This window comes from Chamaea fasciata, unplaced genomic scaffold (genome assembly GCF_029207755.1).
Source record: "Chamaea fasciata isolate MVZ Bird 193981 ecotype frontalis unplaced genomic scaffold, bChaFas1.0.hap1 SCAF_1, whole genome shotgun sequence".
NCBI classification, from domain to species: domain Eukaryota; kingdom Metazoa; phylum Chordata; class Aves; order Passeriformes; family Sylviidae; genus Chamaea; species Chamaea fasciata.
In genome coordinates, this window is record NW_027094086.1 from 82,340,844 (window position 1) to 82,360,737 (window position 19,894).

General features: G+C 41.7%; 1 protein-coding gene across 1 annotated transcript in view; it reads left to right on the forward strand.

Moving 5' to 3' along the window:
• The first annotated feature begins 1,317 nt into the window (after nucleotides 1-1,317).
• The window catches only part of CDH20 (cadherin 20), a 118,944-nt gene continuing 100,367 nt past the window's right edge, over nucleotides 1,318-19,894 (forward strand). The window contains exon 1 of the mRNA XM_066186626.1: nucleotides 1,318-1,433. The gene's annotated coding sequence lies outside the window, so the exon portion shown is untranslated. The remainder of the gene's footprint in view (nucleotides 1,434-19,894) is intronic.

The following is a 19,894-nucleotide window of genomic DNA, read 5'->3' on the forward strand; positions in this document are numbered from 1 at the left end:
TCTGTAATGCTGAAATGACTATGTTACGATCAATATGAAAAATGCAGGGCCAGAAAACTAGCCAGTGAGACCTTAGTTCTGCAAATAATCATTAGCACAAATCTGGAGAGAAAAAAAAAAGAAAACAAAACAAAAAAACCCCACCCAAAACAAATCTTGACTATATAATCCGAATCTTCATCTCAAGATCTAATTATTGAGGGACTGGCAGCATCCCAGGTAATCGATAATGAGATTTAGAGTCTCCTACTGCCACTCACTGGCTTGGCCACAGACTGATGGGGCACAGCTCTGCTTAGTGGAGTTGCTTGAGATTTACCAATTTAACTGAGACAGGGAATGGGCTGTGTGCTGGCAGCAAAAAGGAGTTATTGCTACAGGGAGCTATTAGAGAGGTAATAACCTTTTCATACCCAAGTGGGCAAGTTTCCCTCTCTTTTTCACACATACACATCATCAAAGTTGGTGCAAGTTTGCTGCCTTCCCATTCTGTGCAGAAAGATGAAGTCTAGCACAGGAATGGTGAATAAGAAATACCTGCCCTCCTGATTGCTTCAGGTCAAGATCAAGACAAATTAGTTGGCAGAAAGGATGCCTTGTCCTGCCACCGCCTTTGCAGTTGTTCAGTGGATGGGGAGCATTTCAGCAAGCCTGGCAGCTCTTGTGAACACTAAAATTATCTCTAAAGGTGGATGTAAAACCCCTTTATTATTTGGTTGTTTGGTTTTCAAAGTCTTACACAAATCCTCCAGGAAACTCTACTGTTTGCCCTCATAAAAGTAGCTGTGACATTAATCTCAGCATGTTTATTAACTAAAAGCGAGCCTTCCAAAGAAATTCAGCTTTCATCTTTGTGCCCTTTTAGTTAAATAAAAGACCGCTTCGCGTCTCCGGTGTGACTTTTGGTCTACCTCAGCAGCCCATCCTCTCGCCAATGTGGTGCGTTTTGGAATCCTTCAGAGATGTAAACCAGCCCTGCGGAGGGGAGACCCAGGGTTGCTCTCCCATACCCGGGGGGCTGCGCGGAGCCCGGGGGGCGGCAGCTGGGGCGGGGGGTTCCCCGGGAAGGAGGGCGGGGGAAGGCGCAGGAGGGCGCAGCTCCCCGGCACCAATCACCTCCCGCAGGTCCCCGCGGCGGCGTTGGACCCACCGCGAGATCCACGGGCAGCCGAGCCGGGGGCAGCGGCGGCCACTTCCCGCGGGCAGCTCTGGGGAGTGGGGCGGCCGCCGGGCTCCCTCCTCCTCCTCCGCCTCCTCCTCCTCCGCCTGCGGCCCCGCGCAGCCCCCCCAGCCCGAGCGTCTCTCCGCAGCCGGAGACAGGAGCGAGCGCAGCTCCCTCCGCGGCGGCGGAGCGGGGATGTGAGGGGCGCACCCGGCGGAGGAGGGAAGTCCTGTCGCCAGGAAGGCGGTCGTGAGCTTCTCCACACTGCAAGGTAACCCGACCTCTGCTTCGCGGACTTTTTCTTCTGGTTGGTTTTTTTTTTTTTTTTTTTCCCTTTTCCCCCTCTTTCTCCCTCTCCTTTTTCTTGTCTCATTTTCTTTATTTTTGTTTCCTTTAGTTCTTTTTTTCTTCTTTTCCCCCTTTCCTATTTTCTTCTTTTTTTTTTTCCCCGCTCTTCTCCTTTACTTTTTCTTCCTTTTTCTCCTTAGGGTTTCACTTTTCTTTTAATCTTAGTCATTCCTCCTATTTTTTTTTATTTTTTTTTACTTCTTTCCCCGAACCCCTGGCTGTCCAGCCACAGTCAGAGGGCGAGGAGGAGGCGGTGGGGAACGAAGCGAGCCCACACCGGGTGGCTCTGGAGTTTGGCTGGGACAAGCTTCCCCGCGCTCCGCAGGCGCTCTGCCGCGACGGCAGGACCGGGCAGAGCCGCGCAGCGCAAGGTGGAACGGGGCTCGGAGCGTCCCGGCGGCGCGGCTGCCCATCGGGAGTGGGGAACAGGTCGGAGAGAACAGAAAGAGCCGCCCAGGGCATGGAGCGGCTCCATCCAACTTTCCCGGGGCGGAGAGCCTCCTCCGGGATTTCGGCAGAACGAGAAAAAAAAAAAAAAAAAAAAAAAACAAACTATGGGAGGAACTGTGCGTGTGTGTGGATGTGTGTGGATGGTGTACAGCCGGAGCTGGAAATTATCCCCCCCGCCGCCTCCCGCCCCCTCGCTGGGGCTCCCGAGGAAGAAGCGCCCCTCTTTCCGAGGGTGTCCGGGAGCTCTGAGGGTGTTCGGGGACTCCGGGGGTGTCCGGGGGCTCCGGGACTCGGCGGGCGCTGCGGGAGCGGCGCAGAGGGGGTGCGGGGGCACACAAATGGTAAAAGATACGGAAGGAAGAGACCCAGTGGCTGGGACATAAATCAGGCAGAATATATGGGGAGTTGATGAGAATAGGTCTTTTCACCCTTAAAAAAAAAAAAATAGCCACTTTGGAAGAGAAAAAGGAGGCTGATTATTGGCATCCAGCTCTGAAACCCAGGCAGCTGATGCTGAAGGGAGCCAAAGGGAGCAGTTCTTCTTGGTTTAAAAACAGCAAGACAGTCTCTGCCAAAGATTGCTGTAAACACTGAATAAAGATTTCATTGTGGCTTGGTGTGACTGGAATAATTAGGCAGTTAATTGTTCATTCTGATCTTAAAATGCAGTAATCAGTAGTGCACAGTATGAAAAATACGGGGGAAGGGGAGGAAAAATAGCAATAGGAAAATGCATCAATTTTTCCTCTTCTGCAGGTTTTGTTTTTTGTTGGTTTTTTTTTTAATGTGGGTTGCTTTTTTTTTTTTTTCTCTGTGTGTGTGTGTGAAACTGGGAGCACGTGGGTCCCAGTCTATTTAGATAGAGAGCACCTTTGTAAAGCTGGGGTGTAATTGTGCTTTTGCTGCCACTGTGTCAATATCATTTTGGGCTGGACAAAATCAAATTATGAGGCTTAAAGAAATCCTATTTTATGGAAATGAAATCTGAAGATGCCTGGAGAATGAACATCTTAACTAGATTGACTAATACCAATTAATGCATTTTACTTATGTCTGCACTTTATTGCCAACTCAGCAGGGATGAAAGCTAATGGTGCCAGCTTTTGTGCTGCTCTAAGACATTTCTCAAGCAGTCACACAAGGCTTTAATGGTAAACTGTTTCGAGTTTTTAACACTGTGATTTTGTCCCTGTTCAGCTCATGTTCCTTGCAGCGGTGATTCTTTCATGGTAATCTAATGAAATGATCTCTTGTAACACTGTGTTAGCTATTCCCTGTGACACAGCAGGAAGCTACAACCTGCGAGTGTTTGTACTGGAGGTGGTGATAAGTAGTTGAGCAAGATGCACTTATAAGCAACAGAAAATGACTTACTGATATTAACTGGAAGATGGCACCCTAGGCAAAAGGTGTTTTGCTTTCCTAAGCAACATGTTTATATATATATATATATATATATATATATACACATTTGTGCTAAAGAAACATAATTGTGAATTAACCGTCAGAAAGGATGGAAGGATGTGTTCAAAAGAAGAAAGCAAAACCAACTTTGAAAGCAGTCCATAGTCATTTAAGCAAGGTAGAAGGGTTTCTCAAAGTCTAATGGTAAAGGAAACAGACTTATCATTCGTATAACTTCCTTGACCTTACAACAGTTACATGAAAGACTCATTTGGCCTGGAGACATCTATATAGCCTGCACATCCATCATAAAGAAATAAATAAACATGCTGTAATTGGGCAAGGTTTTAAAAGTAGTTCAGTTAGGTATAATTTCCATCACTGCACACAGAAAACTAGGAGCTACCCATCACAAGATAAAACAAGAGAGGGATTTCATTCAGCTCTGAAAAGTAAAGCAATTTGTTATATATTGTAGAAGCTGAATTTGCTGAAGGTTTTGACCTGCATTTTTTGAAATTTTTGTGGAAAGACAGGAGGCAAAAACATGAGGCATGTTGTCCATCTGAAAGTATAAAACTAATATAAAACACTGCAGTCTTCTCTCTGGTCATAGAGTTTAGAAGAGCAAGGAGAGAATGATGGCTCCAGAATGGCAAAAAAAATCTCTTAACAACTGGTATGTAAGGGCCAATGTTAAGATCCACTTTACAAGCATTTTTATTAAGCTGTTGAATGTGCTCTGTCCTACTACAGTGATATTCAATACTCAGTCTGTGAAGAGTGTTCCTGACTTAACAGCAATCTGTGCTGAAAGATTGTCTTTAAGACATTTACCTATTGCTGCAGTCTAGAGGGGGATGCTGCTAACTTTATTTGCACCTATGTAGTCTGAGAAATCTAGGGATGTTCCACTTTCTTACAAAAATCCAAAAAGTGTGGTGACAAGTCATTTCATAAGAGGCTCTACTCAAGTTTCTGATTACAGTGTTTTGTCAGTGAGTGTTTCAAACAATTTGCATGGTGTACCTCTTGCACAAATACCATGTATAGAATGTCTAGAACAATTTGAAGATTGCTAAAAAGACTTTGAGAAGAGTTGAAGTGCAAGTGGCTCTTCATTTCTGTAATAAAATGCATTGAAAACACACTTTGGTCATCACAGTGAGTTTGGAAAGGGGTCTTTCTTGCATTGTTATAACACAGAGGATTACACACTTTTATTCAAGGAAAATATTTTCCATCAAATTGTAGCTAGAATCTTGGATACTATCTTATACCTATCCTTAATACTAACTTACACTGTTTGAAATGCATAGTACATCTTCATAATAAAATTGCATTGTCACAGACGTAATTGTTATTCATAACAAGTAGTCTCACAAACAGATTCCATCCCTTTAAGTATTGAGTCTCCATCAGGCCAATTATAACTAAATTACTGCATGTTCTCTCCTGTATCAACTAATTAAAGGGTAATTAATAAAATGATAATTTCATTCCATGGCAATGTCTACATCTGGTTGTCATAGCAAAGATTGTTTGACATATGGTTAAATGGTCAGATACTACATTGTATGAATGCAACATTTGCACAGAACACCTGGCAAGCCAGAGGAATTTAACCCTTAAGACATAAGTTTCAAGAATATGTCAATGTGTTATTACACTGGTTTGCTTATTCTCTCTACCTAGTCTTCTTATGCCTTTAAGAAAATTTAGTGCTCCAAGTTAATTTAAGTAACTCTGTTGGGGCGGGGGAAGAGTGGGTAGACAACTTGGGATATTAGATTGGAAATGAAAGATAAAATAGTCTGACTGACTTTTCTGTGGGAAATAAAATGGGTGGTTCTAAATTAACTTCTGAGAGGAGACATTCCATTGGTTCTCATATTACTGGGAACTTCCCCTTCTCGGAAAATCAGGCTGAAATTAGCATGGCGACAAAATTATCTTTTTTTTTTTTTTTCCTAGATACAGTTGTATGCCAGGATTAAGACTGAGATTGTGGTCACAACAGCATGGAAAAATCTGCATTGCAGCCTTCCCTCACTGTACCTGTCACATGTAGATAAAACTTATCTCCTCAAGGAGAGTAACCATAAAATTCACACATGCTAAAGAATTGAAACAATCTTTTATCAATTCAACAGATTATATGAATAAACAATTCTCCTGTAGGTGGCTGTTGTACAAAATAACATATGCTCTATATATACTCTGAAGTATCAGTGGTTGAAATTCTCAGGACAGCACATACACAGGACTTTATACATATCTTAAAGGAATATATATTAGACCTCAACATTGCCTTGAAAAATTTCAACTACTGCTGTTTCAAACTGTGCAACAGACTGTATGCCTGTCCTTTAAAACATAACCTCTAAGTAGTGATATTTTAACGTGAACTAAATTTCCTATCTATACTGGGTTGAACTGAATCCCTCATAAAACTAAAAACAAGAAGCAACAGGCATAATGTTTTCCTTCTCTTTAGAACAACCAAACAAAAAAAAAAAAAAAAAAAAAAAAAAAAAAAAAAAAAAAGCTTAAAAAGGGGGAAAATAAACTAGTGCTTTTTCCCAAATAGAGCAAAGTAAAAAGGATGTAGTAAACTGCAGGAAGACATGAAAGTCTGTCTTTTCCCATGCAAACGATCCTCAATGAACAGTTCCCCCAGTGAATAGTCGGGGTCGCTCATCACCTCGTGTGGTCAGGTGCAGAGTGTGGCCAGTGTTGCTCATAAAGCGCTGTTTGTCCGTCTCTCTGAGAGCCTGAGTCCTGCTCCTTGAGAATTTCCAAGCGCACGGATCCCCCTCATTTTCATTCTGCTCGTGCAGCTCATTAACACCTGGAAAATCTTTTATAGCATTTAACTGCATCAGATGCACTGTCCGGCACATGTTTTCTTAATAGGGCTTTCACTGTGGCATTGTCAAAGAGCCCTTATGTCACAGCTGGGAACATGAATCTGTCATGTCAGTGCTGTACCTTGGATTAGACAGTCGTAGTGTATGAGTGTGTTTTATGGAGGAGCCGAACATGCCCATATACTGTGTTAGCAGGGAAGAATGTGAAGCTTGTTCTCCTAAATAAAGATTCAGGCTGGTGCTAGTAGAGTACTTTGTACCATTTAAACACTGCTGCCTCTAAGGCATTGCACTTAAGGATAGGGAAGTTTGAGGCAAGCAAGACACATCCTAGTATTTCAGTGGTGTAATGCTGCTAGTTAACGATATGTCATCATTTACATTTCAGTAGGAAAAAAATTGCCAGAGGTTTCTAATTCAACAGAAACAACCAGAAGTTGATATGAAAGTCCTTACCCTGGGAATATTTGTTTTTAAAACAAGTTTGATTTAAAAATATTTGGCAATATAAGAAGAAGGGGAAGAGAAGTAAATGTTTTCTAATTCCATACGGTTTTTGTGCCCATTAGATCACTGTAAAACCCAGCTTTAAATAGATTACTTTGTAGCTCTATAATCAGAATGCCTTGGGTAATTAAAAAAAGGATAGAACTGTGAAAACTGACAGCAACGCATGTAGAAGACCTACTTTTTTCAGAGGAATTTTTAACATAGTTACATACGTTTCATCTGAAAGCTAAACACTTAAAATTCACCAGCTACAACACTAGCAAACATGTCTTGATGGCATTCCAAAAGATAGAGCCCACATTTGAAAAGTGTTTGCAGACTTGAGAAACCGTAACTGTTGTGAAGGAGTTGACTCGGGTCCTCATTTACCGAATGAATGGATGAAAGGAGCATTTCATGCAGTCACAGGCAGTCCCAAATTTTAAACTACTTCTTTTGCTTTGAAAAGCATAAGTATAATTCATATGCTAAGAAATAAATTCAAGGTACACTACTAAATGCATTCTGTATGTTAAAAGTGTTTGACTGTGACCGTTTTTGAAATGGCTTTTCAAAAATCTGAGCCTTCAGGGGTTGATACCCCAAACCACAACCAGTCCAAGCTTAAGCTGGAACCCGTGGAACACAGGGGTATTTTGGTACCAGAGGGCTGCCCTCTGAATTTCCCTCTTGGTTTTCTACTTTTTGCCATCTGTGTCATCTTCTGTTTTTTCTAGCAGTGACAGCATTGGGATGCTCTTGTCCTCTTGTGCCATTAGTTCATGGCAAATTTCTTCCTCACCAAAGAGGGAAGAAATAGAGCTGGCTAGGGCTGCCCTGGGGAAAACATGTGGATTTGTTTCTCAGTAAGGACTTGCTATAAATTATTTTACTTTTTCCAGAAGGACTGATGCCCTTCCTGCTTCTGTGCAGATGCCAAATGAAGCAAGCACTCACTAAAAGGTGTAGGGTTTGCCCTGTTGTGCTGTGCAGCACCCAACAGCATAGCCCAAGAGGTGCTGAGAGTTTTCAGAAAGAGAGCACACCAGGGCTGAGTTCTTCTGCATGACTCCTTTTAGCAAATCAAAGGTAAAAAATGCATCTGTGTAGTTGGAGTATGTTGGCCCTGGCTGGGCCCCAGTGCCCACCAAAGCCACTCCATCCCTTTCCTCAGATAACCAGGGGAGACAAAATACAATGAAAATGCAGTGAGGTCAAGTTGAGGACAGGGGATGTCCCTCACCAATTACTGTTTACCAGCAAAACAGACTCAGCTTAGGGAAATCAATTTAATTTATTACACAGCTCTTCTCCCCAGGTTCAACTTCATTCCCAGTTTTTCTGCCTCCCCGTAGAACAGGGGGACAGGTATTTGGGCTGAAGTCAGTTCATCATACCTTGTCACTGCTTCTCCTTCCTCATGAGGACTCCTCGCACTCTTCCCCTGCTCCAGCATGGAGTCCCTCCCACAGGACTCAGTTCTCTACAAACTGCTCCAGCACGGGTCCTCCCCATGGCCTGCAGTTCTTCATGAAGTGCTCCAGCATGGGTCCCCTGCAGGATCGATCACAAATCCTGCCAGCATACGTTACCTTCACCATGGGCTCTCTACACGCATCCTCAGGTCCTGCCAGGAGCCTGCTGCAGCATGGGCTTCCCATAGGGGTCACAGCCACCTTTGGGCATCCACTTGCTTCGATGTGGGGTCCTCCATGGGCTGCAGGGTCACAGCTGCCTCATCGTGGTCTTCACCAGAGCCTTCAGGGGAATCTCTGCTCCAGTGCCTGGAGCTCTTCCTTCTTTTCCTTCTTCACAGACCTTGGTGTCTGCAGGGCTGTTTCTCTCACATGTTCTCATTCTCCTCTTTGGCTGCTGTTGCACAAGGGTTTTTTCTCCACTTCTTAAATAAGTTATCCCAGGGGTGGTGCCATCGTTGCTGATGGGCTCAGCCTTTGCCAGCAGTGGGTCCCTCCCGAAGCCAGTGGACATTGGCTGTAATGGACATGGGGGAAGCTTCTGGCAGCTCTCACATAAAACACCCCTGCAGCCCCACAGCTACCAAAACCTTGTCACTCAAATCCAATGCATTAATTAACCTTTATACATGCCTAGGTATTGTGAGACACAGTCGAGAGCCCTTGCAACATGTCACTTTGTTACTACGAAGAAAGTTAAGGATTGACAGAAAGGCTTAACTATAAATTTTCTTGCCTGTATGAATTTAATTTAGAATTGCAATCACGATGTAACATAAATAAAAATAGCAGTAGTAAATTACTAGTTGGCAAATCTCTTAAGAATAATATAGGTACTTCACTAGATTACAAAGTACCTTCTATGTGCTTAGCCCATGGCTGAAATTAGTCTATTTTTTAAATTTTGAGATGCTTTTGAAGAGGAGAGACAGGCTTTAAGAGGTGAAGTTATGGTGACTCTCTGTGTGAACTAGAAGACTGACTTCTGGAAAGGGGAGCTTCCTTAATGAAGCAAAGCATTTCCTTTCAAATAAAATTTGAAGTTTTGCCCCGAGCATTCCCTAACCCATGCATAATCTGGAGGACATTAACCATTAAATAAATATTATATATTACTTGACCTGCAGGTGTAATATATTAAGGCTTAAGAGCAAAAATATGTTTTTAAGGGAGAGAGTGGAGAAATAAAGAGGAAATCTGCAGGCCTTGTGCAGGGCCTATGAAGGACAGAAAAATGCTTTCCCAGAAAGGGAAGTATGGGAAGACTGTGTATCAGTGATGGCCCTGTGTTTTACAGTGGATACTCAGTTTCTTTCAATGTCAAAGCAGGGTTGCATGCAGCAAACAACTACCATACCTCCTGAGAGAAGCTGCTGCTCTGTCTCCTTCAGGCAGTGATGTGGAAATGGACAGTCTCCATGCAAAGAATGCATGAGGAGTGAGCACAAGCTGGTAAATTTATTCTAATAGCAAGGTTAAATGCCAACTTTTCTGGGCACCCCATGGACACCCAGAGGAGATCCTGTCAAATGACTAGTGCACGTCCTTGATAATGACAACAGGAAGGGCTGCCAGGTCTGTTGGAAAGGCAGCAGTCAGCTACTGACAATATCAGACCAGCTCTGTGGCCCACAGTCCTGTGCATCTTCTGTCTTGGAGACGGGCCTCAGGAGGAAGGGCCGTGAGGAGCAGCTCTGGTGGAACAAGCTCCACATAAAACACTTGTAGCGGAGGAGGCGCAGTGCTGCAAGGAAGAGCTGAAATCAGCCTTCAAGCAGATGACAAGAGAGGATCTGTCAAACCAGCCTTCAAGAGGACAGAGAGCATGCTGAGAGAAAATGATGATAATAGTAACAAAACCTTGAGGAGACTGAACAGAGAGAGAACCTGCAGGAGGGCAAGAATACAGGATTTGTATAGTGAGGCAGACGGAAAGAAAGGACAAATGTCTTCATAGAATAACCGAGACAAAAAAAGGACAGATCTGATAGGTGGCAAGTATAGAATTTGGCTCTGACTTGGAAAGAGACTAATAGAAAAAGAACGCAAATAACTGTTCCATAGGGTTGTAAATGAGCGTCGCAGAAAGCAGAGGAGTAACAAATAGGAATTGGAATAACAGCATCTGGATCCCACAAGAAGTCTCTGGGGTGAGTAAAGAATAGTTGGGGGGGGGGGGGGGGAGGATTGTTAAAAAATCATATTCCTAGATTTGCATGTGGTTTCAGGTTGTAGCTCATCAATATGCCAAGAGAAAGGCATCTGTCAGCAATATGTTGTAGATATTAGGCCTGTATACAAAATGTAACCATTGTGTGGAAATGTTGGTCTGAACCATGGCTAAACCTTTTTTTTCTTGTGTAGTATAGGTTTGGGAAAGGTGAATCCTCATGAGGGTGAGCTCAGTGGTGACACTAAAGGCACTGTGCTACATACGCTGTGGTTGAGGATCCACTCTTCCAGGTGGGCTCCTGCTATCTCTGCCCAGGGTACATCTCAGCATGAAGGGCAGGACAAAGGAACTGGATGCTAGATTCAAATGCGTAAAAGCGATAATGGAAGCAAAGGAGAGAAAGAAAAGAGGACAGCTCAACACTGAGCTGTCAGTCTCTGCCTGTCGGTTTTCCTTGCTTGTTTGGCCCATGTAGCTCTTCAAGTGCCCTCCTTTGCTGTCCTGATGCTCTGGGCAAGAGAAGGGGCTCCCATTAAAGACTCATTTGTATTACAGCCTGCTAAATAGGCGGCTGTTAGTGAGGCAATGGATCAACCATGGCTAACAGCAGTGATACCCAGTATAGCTAATAACTTTTCCCTAGTACTGTTTGCTATCTCCACCTCATTTGTTTCTCACCCCTGGGAGAAAGAGCTCCATTGCATTACCTCTGTAATCCCCTACTGAGATGTACAGGTGTTTATGCAGAACAACATACATGCCTGTGTGGCAGGTAGGTGTTAATTTTTTACTACAAATTCCTAGCCTCAAAAAATGTATTCTCATTAAAATCTTTTGTCACTTTAATCCTGTTGCCAATGAACCCTTTGGCTGTGAAGTCCTTGTTTTGTTGAAACATCAATAATTGCAGTATGAAAAATAAATTATTAGGAGTTCTGTTTTCTTCATTGTGTCAATTTAGCAAAACATCAGTAAAATGCCCATCTGACACCAGGGTTTCACACAGTTTGTTCTCTTCCTTTTCTGAGTGCTTAATACTTTTGCAGTGGGCAAAAAGTAGTTGTCCCAGGAGACCATGGCTAAGAGTTTTGAAACTGCTGTAGGATCTGGACACTTAAGTTCCCATTATTTTTAATGATCACTGAGCATCCAAATTCCCCATGTAGTTACAGTTACCTACCAAATTGTCCTCAAAGAGTTGGTGGACCAAAACTGGTTTTATTTTGAGATAAATTGACTTCTTTTCTTTGGGACCTTATCAAGTTATTTATTGAAGAGGCAATTACCAAATGTAACAGATTTGACCTACTAGGTGTAAATAGTCATTCTATCAACCATTACATGCATTTAAAAGCATTTTTAAGTCTACTGGTCTTTTTTTTTTTTTTCCGCCTCTTTAGGAACTATCTAGAGGGGACTGAACCACTTAACTTCTGATTTAAAAGTCAGTCATCCTATGCAGGATGATAGTTTTATTGGAAGACCACTCTGCTCTGCAGGGCTCTAGGAGAGTTAGAAGAATGTCTGTTTTCTGTTTTAAAAGTTGGTGTCTTCTCTGGCTAAAGAGATCTTTCCTGTTCTGTGTGCTCATAGGCTATTCAGACACTGAAATCACTGTCTTGGTAAACTTCTTTCTGCAATAATTTACTCACCAGGGTACCATTTCACAGTGTTGGCCTGTTACTTGAAGAAACTTCACATGACACAGGGAAGTAAAAATACAAATTAGAAACTTGTTTTCTACAGCGATTTTTCTTTTTTTATTTGTTTTACTGTGTAGATGGAGACCACTCAAAAAGCATCACTCCAACTACATAACCCTACCTCTGATAGTGACTTTAAAAATCACACAGTCCTTTAATGCTCACCATCTTCTTAAGGATAAGAAACACAGGGTAACATATTGCTGCATAATTAAATGTTCAGCATTAGAAAATTTCTCAACAAGGAAAAATGGGTAGAAAGTGGGAGTTTTTTGGAAGGTTAATACTGGGTGAAAGTATTTAGAATGGAGATAATATCAGTGAACTGCAAAGGAGGATGCATTTGCAAATTCTGTCCATATTGACCAATAAACAATTTATGGAGAGAACACAAACAAACCGTTAGAATATTTTAAGATCATAGCTTCTGACAAGTATACTTTATTTATGACTTTGCAGTACATTCTTCTTCAGTAATGTTTGGAGAAAATAAAAAGGGAAAGGGGGAAGACACAGCATTCACAATGTTTACAGTGTTTTATCCTCTTGTCCTCTGCCATGTGTGGGGTATTGTCAACATCAGTTGATCAGATAACCTCAATGTTCCTGTCTTATATAAAACCCTGGAACTAGGAAAATATCACAGATGTGACATAAATGTTTAAGGAATAGGACTGCAGAAAAATGGTGCTCTTTTATCTAAAACTTGTGCAGTACTGGTGCCAGTAAATGAGTGCTGCCAGCACAGTTAAGTGAGTCTGGGTGAAAAAGGAGGCAGAGATGGGGTGGGGTAACTGTCCAGCCTTAGCACAACTTTTGCCACTGTTGGACACTCTATTGCCAAAGCCAAAGATTCACAGTCTGATGGGATTTTATACCTAGATAAGAGCAGCGTTAGAGTTTAGCTTTTAATCCATTGATACAACAGGGATTTTGTAGCTTTTGTCCACACAGTGGATCTGAGTGCTTGAGGACATACATCAGGTTTAGGTTTCTGAGACTGAATCACCAGACAAAGGTAAGACTTCTATAATTAGTTATAATTTGTGGTTTAGAGCTACCTGCAACTGCTAGGTAATATTCAGATCCCCCTGCAGTACAAACATATCAGGCACAAAGCTCCATCGAAGTGCTTGCAGTCCAAATACCAGAGCTGGGAGATCACAGTTCTGTTTTGTCAAAGCTTAGATTTCAAAATAATCATGTTTTAGAGGGTAACCAATGCCTTTAGAAAATTCTCAGACAAAAGACCTGTCAGAGCAATCACACTTAGTAATGAAGAGGTCAAGATTGTGATTTGTGTCTCAAAGTGACAAGGAGGAGCCCTGATCTGAGAAATCTTTTCCTGGAAAAGGTTGAAGTTCATATGTTTCTGGTGGGAAAAAAAAAATTGCTTTTTTTTCTTGAAGAGAATATGTCTTGAAAACCAAAATGTTCTGAACACAAGGCAGAGTGAAGGTAAAACAAGCCCAGAGAACTGTGTGGGCCCTCAAGGAGAAAGGCAAGAGAAATACCAAACACTGGAGTCAACCCCTGGTTCCCAATCCCATACCGTGAATTTGCCATCCCAATTCACCAGTCATTTTCCTCTTTTCAGCCTAGGCTGAAGTTTTTGAGAAATGGGCTGCAGTCCCTGCGATCAGGAGGGCAGCAGCACTCTGCTGTGGACACCCACCAGTGACTCCACATGCTCACAGCACTGAGGAGGGCAGGTATACACCCCACTGTACCAGGAGTGTCCCCTTTGGACATCTTTGGATGAGATCACCACACCACCCCACAGCCAAGGAGGGCTCTGTTCCTGGGGAGACCCTCTGCTGTCTCAGCACCACTTCCTAGGCCAGCATTGCTTCCATTGCTGGACAGACACTGTTGTGAAAAACCTGGAGTAGAAATAATGAGGAGGCCCTCAACAGTATTGTCTGCTTTAAAAGATACCCTGACAGTGCTGGTTAACTAGACAAGTGTGCCTCTAACAAACCCATCGAGCTTGATAAATGGTTCTCTATTAATATCCTAATTTTGCTGGATCTCATGAGCAGCTTTTGGAGTTCAGAGGCAGAAAAAGACTGCTTGAAAGATGGCTCTTACAAGAAGCTAATTGCATGCAGGGTTTTCAGAAATATTAGGTCAGTTTCTGTTCAAAAGTTGGGTGCCTGTTCTGCTTTAGTGGCAACAAAATTAATTCTTCTGGGCTTGGGGAGAAAAAGAAGTACTTTGATTTTTACCAGTTAATGTACTGTTAAATCTTACTTCAAATAAGTTCAGAATTTTTTAAGTTTTCAAACATTCCACAAAGGAAGGGATATATTTTCAAGGATGAAAGATGGTGTAAAATAATTCCAACAAAACTGATTGTGTTGGAAGCACTGTGTTTATATGACTTTTGTAAAATACTGCTTTTTTAATGCCAATATTTCAGCAGCAGAGAAGAAATATTGCAGTTGAGTTCTCTTCTGAACACATACATAAAAATACAATTTACACCAGTACAGCAAGGAAAACAATGTGATTTGAGTGGAGAAAGATCTTTCCCCATAGGCCATATTTTAGTTCTAATTACAACCCATCTATCTTAAAGATCCAGGATTTACTATGTAAGGACAGACTGGTGTCTAGGACAATGACCCATGTCATTAATTCAAAGAAAGATGTAAAATGTTTTTACAACATGGCATGTCTCTTTTACTCTGCTCTTTAACACCATAATGAGAGCTCACTGGTTTCAATGGGGTTGTGCTGGTGCAATGAGAATACATTTTACTCAAAGAGGGTCTGAGTTTTCTTTGTAGTAAGCAAATGATTTTAGATTGCTCGATTATCTCTGATTTTTTTTTTTTATGAATTTATTGTTACTGTTCTGTTATAAAGGTGACCCCACCACCCTCTGGCTTGGTCATTCTAAACATCGTGATAGACCTGGCACAGATTCCCAGTGAGGTCTCTACCTTATTGAAAGTTATGTGGAAAAGTGTTCCAGTGTGCTTCTTGATTTCCAGGTGTAAAATAATGTTTAAAATCAATATTGCCATAAAAAGAATTATGAAAAGAGTTGCTTATAAAACATACTTTTAAAACTTGAGGCCATGAAGATTAATTTCAAATGCTTTCCAAAGTCCTTTCTTATTTACAAATCACATTGAGATTCTGGTTTGATACTAGTCTTCTTACCTAATATTCTGCCTTGATAGTCCCACTCAAAGGATTCAAAAAAGAAGGTTGCAAAAAAACCCCTAGGTTTGATCACTGAAGTGCCCAATAAGGTATTTTTCTGTTCTTCATTACATTTGAAAATGTTCATAGTGAAAATAGACCTTCTAGGAAAAAGTTTCTAGGAAAATCTGGCTGGCAAATATATATTATAATTGGCATGAGATGTTGCATTGTTGTGAAGCCTCTTGGGAGCAGCTACACCATGAGATTCTCATGTCTGGTGGGGTTCTAACTCTGTCTGGAATGAGGGATCCATAGGTAGATGGAGACAAATGGGTCAAGAATATCAGCTCTCCATTGTGGCCATCTGAATTCACAGTGAAGGAGCAAGATCACCACACTCTTCTTGCTCCTTAACACTAAACATTTTACTTCTAAAACTTCAAGATGACCTATATCATACTGTAGAAGTTAAAGTTTTTGCCTTTTTAAACTGATTTTTAAAAACTCCATGGAAAGAAAAATTGCATTATTTGGGTTTTTTAGCCTGATTTGGAAGAAATGCCAAATGCTGTAACTTCTTGCAAGATGGGAATTCTGTTTTTCAATCTGATATAAAAATTGTATGGTCATAGTAAATATTCTATTTTAAATCTCTTGAAAAGGAAAAATAATAGGTATTGGTACATTTCTCTCAAACAGTCTTACCTAATCAAGACTTCGTAGTTGCAGTGAGGTTGCAGCCATTACTCTGTGTGTGTGCAAGATTGGAGAAATTCCAGTCATCTGAATTTGTGTTCCAAAGTGTCCTTCATGCAGAAGAATATCTTCATTATTAAATCCTTCCAATGCCAACATTCTATAACAGTGAACTCTGGGAAATGTGTCAATTAAAAATACAATGAAAGGCAGAATGAGTAACCCACAAAACAATCTCCTTCAGGAATGCAAATGTCTTTGAGTATTGGGGAATCAGCCTTTCCCAGTGAGATGAATCCTTCCAGTGGAAGAAGCAGAAATTCCAAACATTCCTTGGTTAAGGAAAGTGAAAATGACAGTCTCCTAATGTGGGGTGAGAGGTCCTGCCCTCTCATTTTTATCCCCTGAAGACTCATCCAACTAATGTGTTAGTGCTATTTTTTTTTTGCTGATGATTTCAATTAGATCCTTACACTGCAGTTCTGCCACATACCCATCTTCTTTCATAGCCTTCTCTTTCCCTGTCTTACTTGATAATGATCCAAAAGCGGGCTTGCTTTTACATGTGCTTTTAGCCTGAGCTCATCCACAGACTTGAAATGTAGAGGTACTGTTTTGTGCAGCCCATAGAAGGACAAAGACATGAGGTTAGAAAAGTGGCATGTGCCTTCCTGTTTATACTTATTTCCTGATCTAACCTGAAGGTGTTCAATAGCCTTTAAATGTTTCCTGAGCATCCTTGCATCTCTAACAACACATTTGCCCACTTACATATTTCAAAACACATTGATAACCTCTCCTCTGTGCTTCCCTGTTTGGAGATAACCCCTAGGCTGCAGGGTGCTAATCAGAAAAGAAAAACAAAAGAGCCAGTGATCAATGGCATAGGTTTTGCTATGTATTGCCCCAGCATGTAATATAACAAAGCAACAGGCTCCTTTGAAATGTTGTGATAGGTAGGCAAGTGCTCAAAGCTGGACTTGAACTGCTTTTACACATGGAACAGATGCAATTTTCCAGTGCATTATCACTGGCAGCTCCTTGTGACAGTCTGTGAAGTTTGCACCTTTCTATCAGCTCTAGCAGACAGGAGGAAGCTGTGCCTTCTGGAAAACCAGGCTGAGACTTTGGGACTGACTTCCTCAGAAACTAATGACCATTTCAAACACCACCAACCTTCTCCTTCACAAGCAAGGTGCTGCCCTTGTTTTCCTTCCCAACATACCCAGCATGTAGGTTTAAACCAAAAATTTTTAAAAGAACAAAGTCCTGCCAAAACAAAACAAACGAGCACAATGCATGCCCAGTTCTCCCTTGGGAGTAGGATGACAGAGAGAACCTACATGGCAGATATTGGTTGTTTAATGCTCTGCAGGGAGACAGTCAGATGCTACAGTGACGTTTGACCCCGTGGGGAGCAGGGTGAAACAACTTCTATGCCCCCCTCCTCCTCAGCAGCATGAGAAACAGGGATGATGTATAGGTGGAAGCAGCCAAGCTAAAAAAACTGACCAGGAACAAGTACCAACACTAAGCAGCCTTAGTGCTTCCACTAGGTCAAATCCTTGCTTTGGAGGATTTAAGTAGGACAGAGCCCCATGCTGGGTTTCTTTCTGGCCATAAGTTCCACTCCTGTGTGCCACATGTGTGTGTGCAAGCATCACCCAGTCAAGTCCAGGCAGTGAACACAGCAGAAGTTCAAAGCTTTTGCATTCCTCTTCATCGTGGGTTTTTTGTTTTTTTTTTTTAAGGGACTGTGTCTGATCTTTGCTTTTATCCCTGGGTTTATTTGGAAGCATTTCTCTTCCCGTTTCTTCATGTGGCAGGTTGCATGCAGATTCATTTTTCTGGTATTCAGTGACCGTCCGCATTGCTTTGTACTTAGTTTACATCTTCATGGCTGTAATGAAACCGAGACTTGAAGGAATAACTGGATAAGCAGGTCTCTCTCTCCAGCTGTCATGTCTAGTTGTGGCAGAAAACTGGTGTTTCATTGTAAAAGATGTTAATTTCAATCTGAGCTGTGGCTGTGTTGAGAGGAGCATAAAAGGAATTCTTGATTATCTATATCAGTACCGTTGTCCCCGGGGACAGACTCTGAATCTTCAGATCACATATGGCAAGAGTGCTGTGATAAAATATGCATCAATAAAACTTTGCAATTTATGATAATAAAGGAGTGGAAAGTTTTATACACTGTGATAATTATTCCTGACTGGTACTTTTTTCTTTCTTTCGTTCTTCTGTATGCCTTTGCGCTTAAGCCTTTTCTGCATGTTGTAGCAATGATTGCACCATTGAAACTGCAGGTTCACAAACTGGGGGAGCTCACCTTGTTTCTAGGTCTGCTGACCTTCTGTAGCCATCAGTTCCCTTCTATAGCAGCTGGAATTTGCCATCACTGGGAAGGTGCTGCAGTGCTGTGACTCCTCACTACTCTTCCTCTTCTGTGCATGCACACACACACTATATGCATCATGGATTTCAGAGTAGTTTCCAAAAAGGATCAAATTATATTCCTCTGATCTTTCTTTGCATATCTTATTACTATAATAAATGAGAGAAGCATACATTTGTATGAAGGTAACATTTATCCCATACTGCGTGTCACCTGCACTGTTTTAAACTTACTTCATCTAGATAGACTTTTTATTCTTTTGAAGTAGGAGAAATGATATGTTTACACTCACAGGAGGTAAACAGTGGACTATTAAATAAAACCAGCATATTATCTGTGTCCTTATTTTTTTTCTTCCTCAACTCATTATATCTTTCGTGGCCATCCTATGAGAGAGCCTGTCCTCTGCTTTGGCACACTTGACAGCAATTAATCATACAGCTTGAAACGGATGGCCCAGCAGTACAAACCTCTTGCATGCTTGGGCTCTGCTGACTTCAAAAGGGCCTTCCACATGCAGTGTTCACAGGCAGCTCCCCTCTACTGAACACCCTCACTGACATGTTTGCACAGCGTCTTGAGCTGTGGGATCCCAGGCTTTACTAGGACATCTAAGCCCTGCTGCAACACAAACAGTCGTTAGTCCCATCTGTCTCATGTTCCCCTTCTGTGTTTTGTTTGGTTTTTTTTTTTTCTTTTCTCAGTATTTTGTTCTGGCTGGCCTGAAGGAAATAAATCAGCCACTCTTAACCTTTTCCAGGCTTATTTCTCCACAATTAAGGATGAGCTGTGAAACTAGTTAGGAGGAACAGTGCAGCCATCAAGCTATCTCAAGAATGTTTCCTTTACTCCTGCTCACTTCACTAAATCGTGAGCTCCTGTGCAGTACCAGCAAAGTGCTTATCTTCATGCATGTGCTTAATTCCTATCAGCTTCAATAGTACTTGGTCACCTGCTTGAGGTTCTGTATGTGCTCAGAGGTTTTGCATATATGGATACCAAGGCCCTCCCTCACAAAATCCATAACCTTTCAGTCTTGCACGTTCAGCCTTTTTCCCAGATTTCTGCAGGTGCTTGTATGTCATCAAAGGCAGTAAGATTTGGATCATTTGTGTAGGTGCTTAAGTGGACTTTGACATCCGTAAAAGTTCTGCTGAATCTGGACGTGCCTGATTAAAAGAACCCAAATATTTAGCAAAAAGAATAGGAAGGCTATTTGCAGGTACATTTTTTTCTTTTTTTTGTACACGAGCAGTTAAAAACACGAAATGTAAAACTGTTAGTTCCACATTAAAGAACGATGGGAGATTTAGGTTACAAAAATAATAATTTCTAATTCTAGAGATGTAGGGAGAACTGGATGATAGGGCCAGCAATGAAAACAAAAGGGATAATGTAAGGGGTTCTCTGCCTCTGCATCTGTGTGAATTAATAGGAAATTAGAGACTATTAGAAAGTTGATTGAATTTTGTTTCTTAACTTCGTCATTTTTCATTAAGGTGATCCTAAAAGCAGGTGGCTTTCAACTAGTTTTGTTGACAGTGCTGGCTAAAGTTGTAATGATCCTTGG